Genomic DNA, 11,322 nt, shown 5'->3' on the forward strand with positions numbered 1-11,322 from the left:
GTTGTCATGTATCACTGGCATTATCACTTGTGATTGATACTGTCACTATTGTGTAGATTATCACCTACTCAGACTTTTTTCTGTTGTAAGAATTAAGGATGGAAACCTTTTGTGGCTCACCTTACTGTTTTTGTTCATTTCATTTTGAAAGAGAACCTTTTATCAGACACAGTACTCTTTCAGGAGTTATTGTCTATGGCAGGTAATATTGTTATTTTGGGGAGTTAGCGTAGTAAGTAATGGATTTCATCATAGTACTTTATTACATATGCCTTATTTTACTTTGTTCCCTACTATTCTCCTTACCTACTAATCTACTTCCTTCCCTTCCCCTCTCCAGTTGGTTCTCTCTTCTTCCAATTAGTCCCCCTTCTATTTCTGTTTACATGGAATCCATTATCCTCTCTATTTATCTTTTTTAAAATCTCTTCTTCCTCTTCTTTTAGTTCTGTACCCCACAAACACATATATCTTATTTAGGTTCCATATATGAGAGAAAAAACATGCAGCATTCATCTTTTTAATTGGCTTTTTCCTTTAACATAATGGTTTCTAGTTATATCCATTTTCCTGTAAATGTCGTGGGTTTTTTTTTCTTTTTTCTTTTTTTGATTTTCGAGACAGGGTTTCTCTGAAGTTTTTGGTGCCTGTCCTGGAACTAGGTCTTGTAGACCAGGCTGGCCTCGAACTCACAGAGATCCACCTATCTCTGCCTTAAAGGCGTGCGCCACCACCGCCCAGCCGTGTTTTATTTTTCTTAATGGCTACATAAAATTCCGTTGTTTATATGTACCATGTTTTCTTTATTCACCTGTTGATGGGTGGCTGAACTGGTTCTATTTTTTGGTTGTTGTGCACAGTGCATAGATGGGTAAGTATCACTATGGTGCATTGACTTCAGGTCTATACCCAAGACTGATATATTTGGGTCACATGATATTCTACTCTCAGTTTTTTAATACACCTCCATACTGGTTTTCATAGTAGATGTAAAAGTTTTCATTCCCACTAGTAGTAAATGAAGGTCCCTTTTCCCTATCTCTTTGCTGGCATTTTTTGTCTTAGTTTTCTTGATGATAGCCATTCTGACTGCAGTGAAATGGACTCAGAGCAGAGTTAATTTGCATTTCCCCGATGGCTAAAGTTATTGAACACTTTAAAACATATTCTCTGGCCATTTGTGTATATTTGAGAACTGCTCGTTTTCCCACCACCTGTCTGTCTCCCTCCTTCCCTCTCCTTCGTCTCCATTGACAGGACTAGATCATGAGACAGTCCTATAGGTCATCCTTTTCTCTCAGGGTATCACTCACTTGTTGCTATTTTTTTCTACTGCAAAGTTTACCAAGCCTGTCTTTCATGTGGTTATGTGAATCTGTATGTTGATCTTTTATTATTGCTGACTATTGCTATATATATATATATATATATATATAAAATAAACAATAATAAAATGTATCTATTCGTTCTAAAATTCTATTTTATTCTTTCTTAGTGAGGCTTTATTTCCACTATGTTCATGTTTCCTTCAGCACATTCACAATAGCTTTTCTAGACAACCCCAGCAGTCCCCAGAGTGACCGTACTCAGCAGCACCAGCACTGTGCAGAGTTCGGGGCCAGCCTGGTCATCTACAGAAGCTAGTCCAGGACAGGTTCCAAAGCTACAGAAAAACCCGGTCTCGAAAAAGAAACAAAAACAAACAAACCAAGAGCTTCTGTCTGCACAGGCTTCACACAAGGAGTATCTTCCTGGTGGATTAAATTTGCCTGTGTCAGTTTGGTGTAAAGAAGCAAATCTTCTCTGTCTTGTGTACACACGCACACACACACACAGCTGCAAAAACTAAGCACCAAAAGCCAAATCACCCAATCAAAAAAGACAAATGCAACAGACAGGTCTCAAAAGAAGAAATACAACTGGCCAGTATATACTTGAAGCATATTTAACATTTTAATTTGTTGTAATTACCTTCATTTCCAAAGCTTGTTAAAGTTCACACATAATTTTTGCTTGGTGGTGGTGGTCATTTGTTGTTTGTTTTTCTTCCCTAATTCAACAATGTTTCCTGGAGATGGAAAGAAGTAAGTAGAATGGTTAAAGTTTTGTATGCCAGAGTCCTGACCTTTCCCTATCTGTCACTTGCATCCTGCTCAGGAGCTCAGAATTCATAGTAGTTGATTAGGGACATCCCTAGCCCTTGAAGGACTTGTCAATCTTCACAGCTGTGTCATTAAGAGACCAGAACAAATGGCTGTTTGAGCTACCACCCTTAATTGTGAAGGAGCCTACCAAAACTCAGGGAAGGGCCTCTGTCAATCATATTTCTCAAAATAAAGGAGTTTCTACATTTGGGAACCATTGCTTGGTGGTAGGGTGCTTGCTGTTGTGGAATATTATTTTAACTAGGCAAAAATGTATTATATTTGTTTATGCTGTGGAGTGTTACTTTAACTGTGTAAAGGTGTGTTACATTTGTTTATGCTGCATTTGTTTAAGGATGTAAGGAAGTGTGTTTAATTATGTAAAGATGTGTTGCATTTGTTTTACCTTGCCTGCCTAAGGCACCTGATTAATCTAAAAAATTGCTGAACCTCTGGCCAATAGCTAGGCAGAGAATAACCAGGAGGAGGACTCTGGGCTTGGGAAGAATGAGAGAAGCAGGAGGAGGAGAGAAAGAGGGAGAAAGAGAGGGACACGCCTGGGATAAGAAGCCATGCAGCTGCTAGCCAACCAGACACAAGAAACAGTGAAAGTAAGAAATGTAGAAAGAAATACAGAGAAATACAGGAAGAAGAGAGAGAGAGAGAGAGAGAGAGAGAGAGAGAGAGAGAGAGAGCGCGAACCCTGAGGCAAAAGGTAGATAAAGAGAAACAGCTTAATTTAAGCTAAAAGAGCTACGTATAACGAGCCTAATCTAGGCCACACGTTCATAATTAAAAAGTCCCCATGTCATGATTTGGGAGCTAGTTGGTGACCTAAAAGAAAAAGCCTGCTACAGCTTGCTTTGTCCCTCTGTTGGCTTCAGGGGCCACAGGGTCCCAAGCTCCTTGAGGGCACAAAGCAGTTTATTTACTCTTACTTCCCCTTTTTGTTTGTTTGAGACGGGAGCTGTGACTGCCTTAGAACCTGAAAAGAAGCCCAGTCTGGGCTTAAACTTGCTGTTACCTCCTGAGTTTTGGGATTACAGGCCTGGGCCACAATGCCTTGTTTCTTACTTCCACTTCCTGTGGCTGGTGTTCCCCAGTGATACATGTTGTCTTTCCCTCTCTGGCCTTCATTCCTTTAGTAGCTGCATAGCTGGTCTCTGATGTCTCCACATTCTCTTCCTTCCTAGAAATCACCAAAGACAGCTTAGCCTGAAGATTAAACTCAGGTACTTCATTGAGCCTTACCTGGGGTATGATCGCAGAGCCTGGGTTTCAGGACATTCGCTAGCCCTGACACTCACAACCCTAGGATCGGATACACACCTCTTATGGTTCTCATTCCCATTGGTCACCCAGGGGAGACTGCAGTCTCAGGAAATCGCTGTACCCAGAGTGGGTAGAGCAGGTGCCACTGATGACTTTGAAGTAGCCCGGCAGCTGATGATACTCTTCATGACCAGCCTGTGATCCACTCTTCATGTGGGTAACAGATCTAGCTTCGGTTCCAAAATGCTGTCCCCTCCCGTTCCTCCTGGCTGCTGAGTGTGTTCCCTCATTCTGCCAACACAAGCACTCATTTACTAGGGAGCCAGAGTGGCGGCTGGCTTCTTGTGGGACAGAAACTGCCCAAAGTTGGTTTAGCTGCTAGTAAGTCCTTCAAATATAATGTTATTTTACATTTATTTGTTAGTTTTTTAAAATGTGTTTAAACCAGCAACCTCTTCTGGGATGTCTTAAATTTCATTCTGCTAATGGCCACTTATGAACTACATAACTCATAGCCATATATATATACTTACAACAGTGGTTCTCAACCTGTGGGTCATGACCCATTGGGGGTAGAATGACCCTTTCACGGGGTTCCCATGTCAGATATCCTGCACCTCAGCTTTACATTATAATTATAAGAGTAGCAAAATTACAGTTATGAATTATCAATAAAAATAATTTTATGGTTGTAGTCTCTACAACATGAGGAACTGTATTAGGAAGGTTGAGAACCACTGACTTAGAAGAAGCTTTGCCTAGGACTGGAGAGAGTGCTGGCTATTATCAGTGGTGTCTAGAAACTTCTCAGCTCTTCGGTGTCCAGAGGGAATGCCATCAGCACATCCACCTACACGTGCACTTAAATAGACACTGTCTCCAGTGGCTTAAGACTTAGACTTTGGTTGAAGAAAGCAAATAACCAGGTCAAATAAACACACGTTTATTCATTAGAGCATCTCTGAAGCATAGAACTTTCATAAGGAAATGGGGACCCGAAGGCACAGTTAGTCAAACACCCATGCGCCAGATCAGGCCTGTGGCAGGTCTGAGGGAGGCTAAAAGAAGGTAGGTGATTTTAACAAAATGGGTTGGACCTTGTTGATTAAAAAAAAAAAAAGACAACAGCAGCAACAAAATGCTTGAAATTTCTCTCCCGTGAAATTACACCTCCTGGTTCTCAGAATGGGACCCTAGGGAAGTGACGCTATTACAGCTGTCATTTCTGAGTGCCTTGAGTTCACCATGGTCCACATCCAGAACAGAACCTTTCTGGGTTCATGGTCTTAGCTCCTTCACATTGTGTCCTGAAAGGAGATAGAAGGCTTCCTGACCCCACACTTAGGAGGCTGCTGTTTCTTGGAATTGAAACAGCAAGCCATTGCAAACATTTGTACTCCATCTGGGTCTGGTGTGGGTGTGGACTTCAGCAACTGGCTCTTTTCCCAGATAGGAAAATATCAGCAAAGAAAATGGTCCAACTCTCCCTTATAAAGCAGACCACTCATGTTGATGCAAAATGCAGCTTTCACCTGAAAGGGAATAAGAATTAATTCTTATGCCAAATTAGCTTGATCATAACCCAAGAACATGAACTCACCACCACCACCAAAAAAATGGGAACAATTTCACCAAGTTTTTATGCTTATAGAATTTAAGTCATAATTCAAGGTCTTTTTCAAATACCTTAGTGGAAACATTGGGTTGGACAGGTTGGCAAAGTAATGAAGTCTCTGCTATAGGTTTCAGTGTTATCTGATGACATTCTAGCTTTTAGGTTGGTGGAAGCTAGTGACCTATTACAATGCTACATGTCAAAAGATTTGACTCATAGACACAGCAGTGAAGAATGAGGGGCTATGAAGGAGACTAAAGAGTAACCAAAAAGCCGGGCAGTGGTGGTGCATGCCTTTAATCCCAGCACTCAGGAGGCAGAGGCAGGTGAATCTCTGTGATTTCGAGGCCAGCCTGGTCTATGAGAGCTAGTTCTAGGACAGGCTCCAAAGCTACAGAGAAACCCTGTCTTGGAAAACCAAAAAAGAAAAAAGAAAAAGAAAAAGAGAGAGAGAGAGAGAGAGAGAGAGAGAGAGAGAGAGAGAGAGAGAGAGAGAGAGAGAGAGAGAAAGAAAGAAAAAGGAAAAAGAGTAATGAGTAATTTTGCTCTAGATCACTGGTTCTCAACCTTCCTAATACAGTTCCTCACATCCTGGTGACCCCCAACCATAAAATTATTTTCGTTGCTACTTTATAACTGTAATTTTGCTACTGTTATGGATAATAATGTAAATATCTGATATGCAGAATATCTGATATGCTACCCATGTGAAAGGTACTTTGACCCCCTCAAAAGATCACAGATTGAAAACCACTACTCTAGATCTTCAATATTTCAACTTTCCATGATCACTAAAACCTAAATTATTGTACAAGTCATTCTTGTACAATATTGAATGTAGGTATGGCTCTTTTCTGGGAACTTCAGGTCACACCCAGTTTGGAGTTGGGCCACGTCCCATCAAGAGGTTCTTTTCCATAGGGGGCTTTTGAGGTCTCTGGGAGGGCAGCTGAAGTTCAGTAAGGGACAATGATCTGCTAGCTGTTTCTGGCTCTGTTTGTTTTCTATTCTGATGGACTCGGCATCGGCCAGAGTCTCTTGGGCATCATGTTTCTCTAGCTGGGTTTGCAACAAGGCGTTGGGTGTGAGATAGTCCTACCACCATATTTGCTCATCTGCAGTGTGCACCCTGTGCTTCAGCCACCTTCCCCTCTTCCGAGTGTAAGGAGGTGTGACATCCAACTACCTACATTGCTGAGCACTGTAGCATTTGCAAGTGGTGGCTGCATAGGTATGGGACCAGCCAGTCTGCGTGAGTGAGGCTTTGTCTTCATATGCAGCCTTGTTATCTACCTTCCCAGGAAGATCTACAGATCCAAGGATTAACAGTGACGATCAGATGACAACAGCAGGACAGTGGTTACCATCTATCCATCCTTCCCAGCTGCTCTGGCTGACTGAGAGGAGCCCATTCCCAACTCTGACTCCAGTTTGTTGCCAGTGAAGAACACAGCTCAGGTGACTCTTTGAACAGATCTCAGGTCTTCTGTGTCGAGGAGAGTCAAAGCCACATGAGCACCACCAGAAAGTCAATTCCTGGACCCAATGCTGACTCAGGGCAGGGCTCTATTTTTTGCCGAGGGAAATGCTTTCTTGTATTTCACTCTTGGAGAATGTGCCAAGTATTCTGGCTCGTTTTTGTCTGGCTCAAATTTTAAAATGAAAATTAAGCACAACCTATTACTGAACTTGGCCTAGCAAATGGAAGAAACTGAATTGCCACATCCTGTAGAGGGAGATGGGACTTCTAACAAGAAACCAGCCACCAGTGGCAAGGCAGCCCCCATTCTTTCTGGAACCAATACTAATGCTATTCCTTTGTATATATTCACTTCTGCCTGCTCCAGAGAGGAAGAGCTCGTTGTCTACATGAAAGAGTTTAATTGCTAGGACCGGAACTTCCAGCCAATAAGTGAAAAGCTGTCAGTTTTAAATGATCAAATGCTTTAACCTTACATTGTAAATAACTACCAGTCAGATGCTTCTTCTCTTTGTGGGAATTGATGTCTGTTGACAGAACTAGGTGTTTTAATCACCAGGCTCCTCAGGAAGCTGGGTGTTGTCAAGCACGAGTCCAGACACTGACCTCTCAGAGTCCCCAGTGAGGCCTGCATCTGACCATGAGAAGAAACTGTTTTGACTGACTCTCCAAAGCCTTGCTGACTCCTCTCTATCTGAGGAGCGTTGCATCCAAATAATGGAACAGTGACTGATCTCGGACCTCACAGGTGACCTGAGGGAGGTACTCCAGACAGCACGCAGTGCAAAATGTCAGGCCACATGGGGGAATGTGGAAGGACTCACACATGTCCCGTTGTTTCCTGTATAACCCTGTACATAGACTTCCCTGTTATTGTGACTTTGTTCTACAGCATCACACTGAAAGGGATGATGGTATAGAGAAGGAGTCATTCCAAGGCTAGCATAGGGCTTGAGGGCCAGAACCACCCAGTCCAGTATCTTCCAGGCCTTAGTACTTCAAGCACAAGGATGCAAAAGGCAATAACCTCATTCAATACCAATGCCGCCAATGTCTCTGTTTGCTGGGAATTTTAAGCACCTGGGAAACTCTTGCCTCCTAATCAAGAGCAGAAGTATCCAGAATCTCTGGAGGCCTTGTGCTTGCCACAGATCTCAAGGATGGTCTTTAGTACAATCAATCAATTTCTTCCTCCTGCTACAGCCAGGGAGTGGGGCTTTCCCCAAGTGCTGCCATGTGGGAAGACCTCATGCTCTGCCTTCCTGATGACCTTTTCTGCTTTCTGAAGAAAGTTGGGACCTCACTTTATCCAGTATGTGTGAAGATGGCATATTCATCCTTATTCTTCAGTTGCCCTAGCTTTGGGGCAACACACTGTTCCTCAGTGTCTACATGAATAGTATGCTTCACATGGGGTCTCAGCATGCCCGTGAGGCTATGTCCCAGGGTGACTTTGGCACCTCTGTATCTGAGCTGTGGAGCAGTGTGAAGTTCATAGTAAAGATGGGTCTGCTATCTGCCTCCATTCCTTTGCTAGTGTGCTCTTCTCATGGACCGTGATCTCAGGAGCTTTATTAGCCTGGTCGTGGGGAGGACCATTGCCAGTCTTCTCAGTGATCCATATATCTCGTCTATCTAGTCTTATTTTTATCCTGAAAACTTGCTGGTTATTAGTTTTTATGTATCCTGCTTTTCACTTATTTTTCTCTGCCCATAGACCCTGTGTGGATGTGACTGTAGGTTTGAACTTTAGCCCTAAGGTTCCAGCCAGCCACCTTCCATGACACTTGCTCCTCTTGGTACAGCCTTCTCCTCCTTTAGGGAGTTTCCCATTGTGCACTTTACTGATGGAGAAGGAAGTTATCACATGCTAACTGCTCTATAGGAGTTGCTCTGAGGTATAATAAACCCAGTGTCAAATGCCTAAATGTCCTGCCTGCCGCTTCCCCTGAAGTGTTGGTCCAATCACCGCAACCAGGCATTACACTCATTCATAACCATTTGCTAGCTGAACTCCCATCACCTTCTGTATTTTCTTCCTCCTATCCCAGGATGCCTCATTTGGGTTCTCTGCCAACAGCACCCTTTCAGGTCTTCCCACATGGTGTCTCTTGTGTTAGCCCCACTGCCTGGCTCTATCAGGGTTCCTTTGTGTTGTCCTCCTTAGAGTGTGTTCTGTTGTCTGCTGCCTGGTGCATGCTTGTGCCTCCTCCTGCCTTAAGTCAGCTGCCTCACAGCCGAGCCCTGTCTTCATCTAGCTGTCTATTCCAGGACAGAGTCCTTCTCTGTCCTGGGAGGATTCTTCTGTTGGGCCAGGGAGCTGTAGTCTATTTACTTTGGGAGCCTCTGACTCTCGGTCCCCTCCCGTTTCTTTCCAAGGGCTCTGGTCCTGAATATCACTGTCATGCTGTACTTTCTCTTGTGCTCTGGGCTTCGTTCCAGATGGTTTCTTCACAACTTCCTGCAGGTCTCAAGTTCTTGTGTCTAATATAATACTGAAACTCTCTGACTTAAGTTTCAATTATTGCTTAATTTCCTGGTTTTGCTTTTCAGGTTCAGCTTGCTTTTAACTAGTTTCAAGTCTCTTACATGTCTGAAAGCACATGGAGCCCATTTATTTTTTTTTTAACCTCAAACACCGATGGACTCCGCCCCTTATATCAACAAATAGGACCCTCTCCTGCTGTTTCTAAGGACCTTTATACAAGCTACTAAGTTTTCTTGTACCTCCTTACCCAGGAAGCCTTGGGAAGAGGCCTGCATGAGGGTATGGTTGCCTACACAGAGGACTGATCAGACTCCCAGGAAGGTGACTGCAAGGCTGCAAGCTGACCTGGCTACGGACTTGTTATGAACTCCAGGGCAGATGCTCTCCTCAAGCTTATTCTCTGTAGTCCTTGGATTTGGTGCCACTCTCTGATTGACCCTGAGCCCCTCCACTGCGACTACCTTTGCTCTGGCTGCATCTCCTGTTGTCTGTCCTCTCTAGAAAATAAACATTGCTGTTTGCATCACTGCTCCAGGATGGGGATGCAGAAGACACCCTTCCTCACTGATTGACAATGCATCTGAGAAGGTGCTTCCACAGCCACCCTTTTCGAGGGACCAGTCACCTAAACAAAAGAGCGCAGTCCTACTCACAGAATGTTTACGTGGAGTTTACGGCCACTCAGCAGGCAAGTGACTGACCCCCACACCTAGAGAGAACAGTATGGCTAGGACTCTGAAGAACTGTCTGGAACAAGTGAGCAGAGTCACCCCGAGGACAGAGCCCAGAACAGACCCTGACACAGAGAATGTACGAAACATGTGACTGTGTTTCCTCGATCCTTGACCTCGTCTTCCTCCTCCGGCCCTGACCTCTGTTTCCCTTCCCACAACCCTCCTCTGCTCATCTCACCGCTTCCCTCCTGTTTCTTCTCCTCAGAGTAGAAGATCCATCCCGAATGTGGGCCGCATCATTTCATAGGCTGGACCCTGGACTGAAAAAGGTGGGCAAGCTGAACATAAGCTCTCAGCTCTTGACCTTCTAGTTCCTTCCACCTTGACTTCCTGCACTACTGAACTGTAACCAGAGTTGTGAGCCAAATAAGTCTTTTCTCCCTTAAATTGCTTTTAACAGAATATTTACCACAGAAGTATGAATGGAACTAAGAAATCCCCCGATCTCTGTTCCTGTCTTCCTGTTCCTCCCATTTCTCATCCCATGACTTCCTCCTAATCCCTTCCTTTTGTCACCCCATCCCCACTTCCCCTGGCTCTTCCCTCTTCTTATCACCTGCCTCCGGCCTCCCCTGTTCCTCTGCCTCCTCTTTTCCTGCTCATCCATTCCTTGCTTCTCCCTTCCTCAGGCTCTCTTCTCCCCCTAATTTTCCACTCTCTCGTTTCCAGCTCCTGCTCCTCCTCTCCCTACTCCTGTTCCCCACCCTCTCTGCAAGAATTGGCCATCTTGTCATAAAGTCTCTCTCCTTGGGCTGGAAAGATGCCCTAGTGGTAAGGAGCTCTTGTTGCCCTTGCAGAAGTCCTGAGTTCAATTTCCAACACCCATATAGCAGGTCACAACCATTTGTAACTCCAATTCCAGGAGCTATGGTGCCTTTTCTGACCTCCACGGGCATCAGACATTCACATGGTACACAGACATACATGTAGGCAAAACATTCATACACATAAAATAAATCATATATATATATTAAATAAGGTTTCTCTCCTGGTTGTTCCAGAGCAATTACTGAGAACAGATAGCTTTTTACCTTCCAGGGCTTGTAAATGTGGAGATCCTGGTTCTTAAAGTACTAATGCATTTCTACCCAGAGTCAAGTGCCAGACCCATCTCGTGAGCTCAGTAGCTAGAAAAACGGGCTCCACAGCTCTGCTTGGAGATCTGTCTACCTGTATGCAGCAGTTCCGAGTGAGCTTAATGCTAGGCTGTCTTCTCCAATCGCTAGCTTCTGGGTGGGGTCCTGTTTCTTCTCAGCTTGACAGCAGTATGAGACCGGTTGTGATATCACTGTATCATCAATTGAATTTGTAAAAGTATGATCCTACATAGATAAGAAACTGCAACCCAGGTCAAGATGGAGTTCTCCCCTGGAGTCCCTGAGCAGGGCTGGTCGGTAGGTGTAGCACATCCACAGCAAGACTAAGTCCTGAACAAGACAAGCCTGTGTGCCTCAGTATTAGCCAGCTCTGCTTTCTGAGGAGTTGGGGTGCTCCCTTAAAAGTGGGAGCGATGAGTAAAAAGCACTCCAGGTTTAAGGGGAAAGATTTTAATACCTTCAGGAGCCATTTAGAATGCCTAGGTCAAAGCT

Source organism: Microtus pennsylvanicus, chromosome 6 (assembly GCF_037038515.1).
Source record: "Microtus pennsylvanicus isolate mMicPen1 chromosome 6, mMicPen1.hap1, whole genome shotgun sequence".
NCBI classification, from domain to species: domain Eukaryota; kingdom Metazoa; phylum Chordata; class Mammalia; order Rodentia; family Cricetidae; genus Microtus; species Microtus pennsylvanicus.